An 8281-nucleotide genomic window follows, 5' to 3' on the forward strand; every position below is an offset into this window, starting at 1 on the left:
TGGCTTTGGATCAAAGCGTCATTCTTTGCCATGTACACTTTCAACAAGTTCTCCAAATTATTTGATGCTTCAGCTTGAGGTGGTTTTGGAGCTTGCTGATTAAACCCCTGAGATTGGTTGGGTCTTTGCTGTAATAAGTTATTGTTTGGTTCATTTCCTTGGTTGCTCCAAGAAACGTTAGGATGATTACGCCATGAATGATTGTAGAAGTTGGATTGGGGTCATTGTCCACTGCTATCTTGATATTGGTTCCCTACATAGTACGTTGACTCGGGATTTGATGGACAATTCTTAAAAGAATGACCTTTCCCACAGTACACACAGGAAACTACTTCAAACGGACTTGGTGGCTGAGCTGTAAAATTATTAGTACTGGTAGCGGTTAACTATTTTAAAATAGAGGAAATAGACGATACCTGAGCCGATAACGAAATGAGGGAGTCAACTTCATGAACTCCGGCTACACATCTTCCTAAACTTGTTCGATTTGTTGGCCATTGATAGTTATTACTCGCAATCCTCTCGATAATCTCATAAGCCTCATTATAAGACTTACACAAAATTGCACCATTCGCGGAAGCATCTACCATCAATCTAGTATGTGCATTGAGACCATTATAGAATGTCTCCAACTGGATACAATGAGGAATCCCATGATGAGGACACTTAAGAAGTAACTTTTTGAATCGCTCCCAAGCCTCATACAAAGACTCGTCATCCAATTGCTGGAAAGTTGTGATCTCGTTCCTCAATTCAGAGTTTTTTCTAGGTGGGAAATACTTAACAAAAAATCTCTCTACTAATTCTTTCCATGTAAATATGGAACTTGGTGGCAATGAATTAAACTATGCTCGTGCTCGATCTCGCAACGAGTACGGAAAAAACTTCAACCTCAGTGTATCTTCAGTCGCATCGGCTATCTTGAATGAATCACCCACCTCCATAAACAACCGAAGGTGGAGATGTGGATCTTCCGTGGGCATACCACTAAATTGGCCCACCGTTTGTAGCATTTGAAACATCACTGCTTTCAGTTCAAAATGGGTTGCCTCAATATCTGCCCTTCTAATTCTGGGTTTAACTCGCTAAAAAGTGGCATAGCATATTGTCTGATGCATCGATCCCTATCATCGGCAATGAGGATGAGATTTTGTACATAATCGACTTCATTACCTTGGTCTTGATTCTGATTTCCAAGGTCCATCTCGACTTCTCTTTGAGCTGTTCATTCACGTCTTCTTTGTTTGAAAGTTCGCTCAATTTTAATGTCTATAGGGAGTAAATTGATAATTCGATCTATGCTCATAAACACTTGAGAAGAAAATAAAAAAAAATTAAAAAGAATAAGTTAATAATGTTAGAAATAAATCAAATTGACAACAAATAATTTCACGAAAAAAATTACTGTGGCAACAGTTGACAATCCCCGACAACGACGCCAAAAAATGTAACGCTCGGGTTTGTCCAAGTGTACACAGTCCTTATCAAGTAATAAGTAAGTATCGAGTTATCGTCTCCACAGGGATTGCATTTTTGCTAAGTCACTTAATTTGTAAAATTATATTAACCATTTGAAAAATAAAAACAAAATATAGTTGAGAACTGGTATAAACTAGATGCAATGATTCCTAATGTAAATTATCCTAATATGCAGACTATATGAATGAATCAAATAAATATTATTTAATCAAAATAATCATCCTAGCTTAAATAAAATTAAGCTATCATTGTTGTAAACAAGAACAAAGAACACATAGTAAACATCTTTATATTAAATTAAACATAACAAACATCTTTATATTAAATTAAAGAAAAGAAAGATTAAACCCAATTCAGAGTGTCTATCACCCAAGACTCTTACTGACGAGGCTCATTCGCTTCTTTGCGTTGCTCCTTTGCTGATGGTTCTCCAAGGTGGCCAACAAAGGGCTCTTTAAGAGGTTAATTTGCTAAAATCCTTATGCAAGGATGATGATAGGCGTAAGAGCTAAGAGAGTTGAGAGAGAGGATGAGAGATGAGAGGGATGATGGATGATGGATGATGGATGATGAGAAATGAGCTCTTATTTATAGGTGAGGCAAGCTAGTTTGCTAAAATTAGGATTATCCATCCTTTGAAACCTCCTCCAAGAGTGGTCGGCCATGAATTGAGGAAATGTGGCTGATTTTTCCTTGATTTTTGGTCAATTTGAATGCCACAACAACTCAGGACTAAGGCTCGGTCTCCAACAAATCTTCAGGTAAATCTCTAATTTCTTCAACTCTTCAAGGGCCTTGTATAATTAAACCAAAAATTAGTTTATAATCAGCCATGAGCAGCCGAAAATTAGGTTGACTTGGTCCCCACTTTGGACGGTTTTGCAATTAGAAGAAAACTCTCAGACTTGTCAAAAATAGCAAATAGTTTAGAGGACCAAATGAATTAATTTAACCACTTTAATTAATCAATTTACTATGAATTATTAAAATATAACATTATATTTTATTATTTAATTTAATCATGCATGGCCCACTTTATAGCTTAAAAATATAATATGCTTAAATGAATATAAAATAAGTCATTTTATGCATGAAAACTATATAATAAAACATAAAATCACATTTTAATAATTTCTATGTCCTAATTTCATATTTTCACATATTTCATTAATTTATTAAACAATTACTTGGTTTTAATAACAATTTTAAGTAAAAAGGTGATGAATTATATAGGAAAAATCCTATATATTTTTCCATTTGCAAACTTCCTAACCACCGCTAAATGTGCGAACATCTGGACTAGAAATACTATAGCAAAAGATATCAAATAAAGCAGCGGTGTCCGCAAGTGTACGAGTCAAATTTTAATATAGTAAAGTCTTATAACGAAACACTTCGGGAAGTATTATGAGGATCGTACACAAAGGAGGTTGAATTAAACTAAAATTCACTTTTCTACACTAATAGGGCTAAACAGTAATAACCTAAAATTATAGTACAAAAAATCAAATTAAAATTAAATAACAAAAATATCCTATATTAGATAAAATTAAAGAAGACAAACAAAAAATCAAAATTAACTACAATAAACAAACAAAAGATTAACTCACATTAGTATTCCTAATTAACTTTAGAACCTATGTTTATTGAATTAGCTAATAACTAACCGGTTATTACCTCCCGACCTATAGCTAATTAATTAATTGGCAAAAACAACTTGTCACTCAACCTCGCCGTTTAAACCAGGACAAATTATGAGGTACTCTATTCTCTCAACCTCGTTTACCTAAATTACTTCCTAGGGTTGTCAATCCTAGGGTTTACACTCACATAATTTAAGCCAACTAACTCGAAAACAAACCCTAATTCTTTTATTAATTATTCCCACATCTGATCATTAATCTCTCTAAGGAAATTAACCGCTCATGGATCTAAATACAATTTCCCCTAAATTCAAATTAAACATGCAAATAAAATATTTAAATAAAGAAAGGGAATAGAGAAATTGATCCGTTTTGATATCGAGTTGTGTGTGAAAGCCATAATTCCTTTGATAGGTTAAAAGATAACACTGATTACAATTGAAAGCTAAAAGAAAATTATAAATAATTGAATAACCGAAGGCTCGGATTCAAATAAAAACCAATTTAGAACAAGAAGAAAAATTCTATTTTTAGAAATAAAAGACTAAATTGAAAATAAACTAAAACTAACATTAAATCCTAAAATCCAACTCTAAAATAGCTCTCTAAATGACCTCTTTAACTTAGCCTAAGTATGAGTATATATAGCAATGCTTTCTGTCCTAACTAGGTCCATTACAAGCCATAAGGTTGAATAAAATGTGTTGTGCAGACAAAAACACCCTTAGCTTATTTTTGCCTACCATCACTCTAGTGTCGCGACACTACAGGATCGATGTCGTGACACTAAATGCTGGTTGAATAAAATGCTAGTGTTGCGACGTTGGCATTTTCCCTGGTGTTCTCGCCCTAAAAATGGTGTTTTGCACACTAAATCAAGTTTTCAGTCCTTCCCTAGGCCTGTATTGGCCCATTAGGTTATTGCATTACCAAAATATGTGTAAAAAATACTTATTTTACTAAAATCAAACATAAACTACTAGAAATGGAAAACATAACAATATAATCTAAAATAAATTAAAAACATGCTCATTAAGATTCGAAAGACTTTAATTTGCTACAACGAATTGTGGCTGATCACTTCCTCCATCAAATTCAGTCTGAGGAAACCAAAAATTTATCGGATATGTAGGATTTTATCGGCACTTTATCAAGGGTTTTTCTCAAGTCGCAAAACCATTGAATTATCTTCTCCAAAAGGATGTCTCATTTTTTTCGGCGAAGCATGTGTGTGAGCCTTCGAGGTGTTGAAAAAGAAACTAATCACAATCACTATCATAACCAGTCCAAACTGGGGTGAACCATTTGTGATCATGTGTGACACAAGTGACTATGCAGTTGGTGCAGTGTTAGGACAAAAGAAGGACAAGACTTTTCATGTCATTCACTATGCAAGCAAGACATTGAATTCAACTTAATGTAATTATACAACTATGGAAAAGGAAATGTTAGTTGTTGTTTTTGCGTGTGAGAAGTTTCGACCATATTTGATGGCAAATTGGGTTAACGTATGCATGGATCATTTGAAATTGAAGTATTTGATAAAAAAAATAGACTAAATCTCGTCTAATGAGGTAGGTGTTACTTCTTCAAGAGTTTGATCTATAGATTTTGGATAAAAAAGGGATAGAGAACTAGGTAACCAGTCACTTATCTCTGTTAGAGCTAGGTAATGACCAAGACAGGACTTAGGTCATAAACGAGACCTTTGTTGATGATCAGTTGGCATGTTAGAGACAAACTATCTCCCACACCTTGGTATGCCGACATTGTAAATTATTTCATGAGAGTTGTTTTTCTAGTTGAAGCTTCTAGCCAACAAAAGAAAAAGATTAGTCATGATGCTAAAGACTACATTTGGGAAGAACTGTATGCCTTTCAGAAGTGAGCTGATCAGCTCATTAGAAGATGTGTGGCCAAAGAGGAAATAAAGGATATTCTCGCTGGTTTTCAAACCTCGCCTTGTGGAGGACATTTCGGGGGAAAGAGGATGGCACAAAAAATTTTGCAATATGGCTTTTATTGCCCACAATGATCCAATATGCGTACGAATTTGTGAAGAGATGTGATCGATGCCAACGAAAGGGAAAAATTCCCAAAAGAGATGAGATGCCTCAAAAAGGGATTCTTGAAATATAATTTTTTTTATGTTTGGGGGATAGACTTCATGTGACCTTTTCCGAACTCTTTTGGGAATCAGTACATCCTTTTGGCTGTGGATTATGTGTCCAAGTGGATAGAAACAGTGGCTTTACTAACGAATGACATGAAGGCAGTGGTGATGTTTCTTTGCAAGAATATCTTTTCAAGATTCGGAAATCCTCAGGTGCTTATTACTAATGAAGGGTCACATTGCTATAGTAGGCAGTTGGAAAGCGCCCTTTGTTGGAAAAAGGCGGGTTTGGAAAACGCAGTGGAAAATAAATTTATGGAAAAACTAGAGTTTTGAATTTTTTCTCAAAACAAGATCTTAGTTGTGATATCTAAAGAAATAGACACTTACTCAATATTGTACCTTTTTGATTTGTCTAAGAGACCGTGTAGTCTTTTCCGCTATCCTCAAGTTCACGTCTATCAAGTATGGGCTCGCTTTGAATTAGAAAAATTTTCACAAAAATTACTAGTGGGGTAATTTCACAATTTCTCTAAAATTTTGGGTCAAATTGTAAATCAAAAAAATATCTCTAGAAATTTTTGAAATAATCTCTTCAGAGAATTTTCTCTCTACAACTTTCTCTTGAATTCAAGTGTGTGAAAAATAATGAGCCAAAAATCTCTTTATATAGGAGAGTTTAGAGAGTTCAACTATGATTAAACTTAACCGCTTTAATATTAAATTAATATAATATTTATCAAGATAAATATGAAATTCAATTTAATATTAAGATAATCACTTTAATATTAAATTAATAAAATACTATTAAGATAAATATTAAATTTAATTTAATATTAAACTATTAGAATAATATTATTTCTGGAATAGTTAATCTGAAATCAAATTCTTTGGTAGAGTCTCAGTAGGAGTGTAACTCTTGCACTACTCAACCACCGAAGACCAATCATCACCAAACATCGGGATACCGTCGTAGTAGCCACCGACACTGCCATGTTCGGTGATGGAGGTGCAACACCCTAATGGCAACCCGAGTCGATTTCGCTGCAGTCAGTTCAGTCCGAGTTAGTGATGAACAGGCCGGTCAGATCTAGCCACTAGTTGGACTGTCAGCCTGGTTTCACATACCGGGCCCGGTTTGACCAGCTTTTTGGGTCTTGGTCTCGATTTTGGGCCCCCAGGCCCAATTTATGATCTTAGGTCGAATTTTCAAGTTCAATTACCCATTGGGCCAATTGTCTGACTTGTAAATTAATTTCCAAAAATATCATATGAATTTTAATTAATTTGATTAATTTAACTTTACTTGATTAAAATTAATTTTTTCAAAAATCACTTAGATTTTCCAAATTAACTTTTCAAGAAAATTCTTTAATCAAATTCTCTAGTTGAACAATTATCACGACCACCTAATTTAATTCCACATCAAATAAATTGACTAAATTAAATTATTTTTAAAGTCGTAGAATTTTCTTCTGATTCAAAGGCAGTTCGATCGAGCTTTTCTTGAGCTAGAGGAGGGACTAATCAGACATATACAATTAGGCTCTAGTAATTGTAACTATGTCCAGAAACATTGTTCCAATAATTCATAATTACTTAATCATGTAGTCAGTCCACAAGAAGTACCAATGACCTCGTCATGTGTGTGTTACCTTCATATGATATCCTTGATTCCTTTTAGTTAAATCCATTCACTCAATACAATCCTATTTTATCTCATTGTCACCATTATGTCTTCTTAATGATTAATATGATCACTGTCAATAAATGACTGTGATAAATTGCTTGTTCGAGAATAAGCAACCCATGGCCATGTTCCATATTTATCAATCCACATAGTGCGAATGTGCAAGTATACACGTCGAATCAAGTAAGAAAGTGATGAGTGAGTATCGTCTCCACTGGGATCAAGATTGATTAAAATAATTTGTTATGTTATTACTGTGAAATTAACTAATTAAACTGTCTAAAGAAACATGTGACTAATTGATAAAGAAATGTAATGAATGGATTAATAAAATCAATTATGAATGAAACTATGCTAGGGCAATGAAAATGTTCTGGCAATTCTCAAAGAATAAGTGTGAAAGAGTTTGTAGTATTGAATGATAAAGGTGTGAATTACTTGGGCTTATTTTTATAACATAATAATGCCATGGCAAAATCTTGACTATTCTACTGCTTAGGGACTCACTATTGCAGTCTGCTTATTTCGAAAGCCAAACTTTGAGCTATCATGTTGAGTTTTTGTATCTATACAGAACTCAAGAATGATATCCAAATTTTTTTTCCCTATCCCTGTACAGATTGCAACTTCTACATCTAGGTGCTACAAATATTCTTTCGGATACTTGCTGTATCAACCGATTATAATCCAATCTAATTAATCTTTCCCGAATTAAATCAGATCTAATAACATACCATACATTTATCTATGTCTAGTGCTTGCATACATGCATTTAAAATAACCACAAATCGAATGAAACAATATCCTACTCAAAATCAAACCATGGGTATTAAAGATAATAAAAATTGACCCAAATAATTCTAACCTAATGAGAATTAGCTCATAAGTTGGACATTCAAATGCATAACAAAATCATTCAACATCATTGTTTAAATTCATGAATCGCAAAGTTCAAATCAGAAAATAAAGGCAGAACTGCAAGAAGCTTTCGGTACTCCACTTTCACTCTAATAATAAGATTTGATGCAAAACCCAGGGCAAATTTCTCTTCCCCTTCCTTGTGTCTGTAATTCTTTTGCTCTGTAAGCTGTTACCATTTCCTCTCTTTCTCTAAGATCTTTTTCACTAAAAACCCATGCAGAGAGAAAAAAACTATTTTCTAATTCTTCTCTCTCTCTTGATTCCTCCTTTTTTTCTCCTTTCTCTTGCCTTTTTTATAGGGTTGGTCCCTCCCTCTCAGCACACACCTTTTGCTTCCTCCTTTTTAGGGTGGTTTATCAAGTATAAGTACAGCTGGCTGAGAGTGATGTGGATTGAGTGTTGCGTCATCTTTCTAGAATTGCCATGGCATTTGTG

General features: G+C 34.0%; 1 non-coding gene across 1 annotated transcript; it reads left to right on the top strand.

Moving 5' to 3' along the window:
- Positions 1–648: 648 nt before the first annotated feature.
- Positions 649–755, top strand: LOC128035710 (small nucleolar RNA R71). Its single transcript, XR_008192261.1, has one exon. It is a non-coding gene; the product is annotated as a small nucleolar RNA R71 (small nucleolar RNA).
- Positions 756–8281: the final 7526 nt, after the last annotated feature.

Source organism: Gossypium raimondii, chromosome 12 (genome assembly GCF_025698545.1).
Source record: "Gossypium raimondii isolate GPD5lz chromosome 12, ASM2569854v1, whole genome shotgun sequence".
Classification (NCBI taxonomy): domain Eukaryota; kingdom Viridiplantae; phylum Streptophyta; class Magnoliopsida; order Malvales; family Malvaceae; genus Gossypium; species Gossypium raimondii.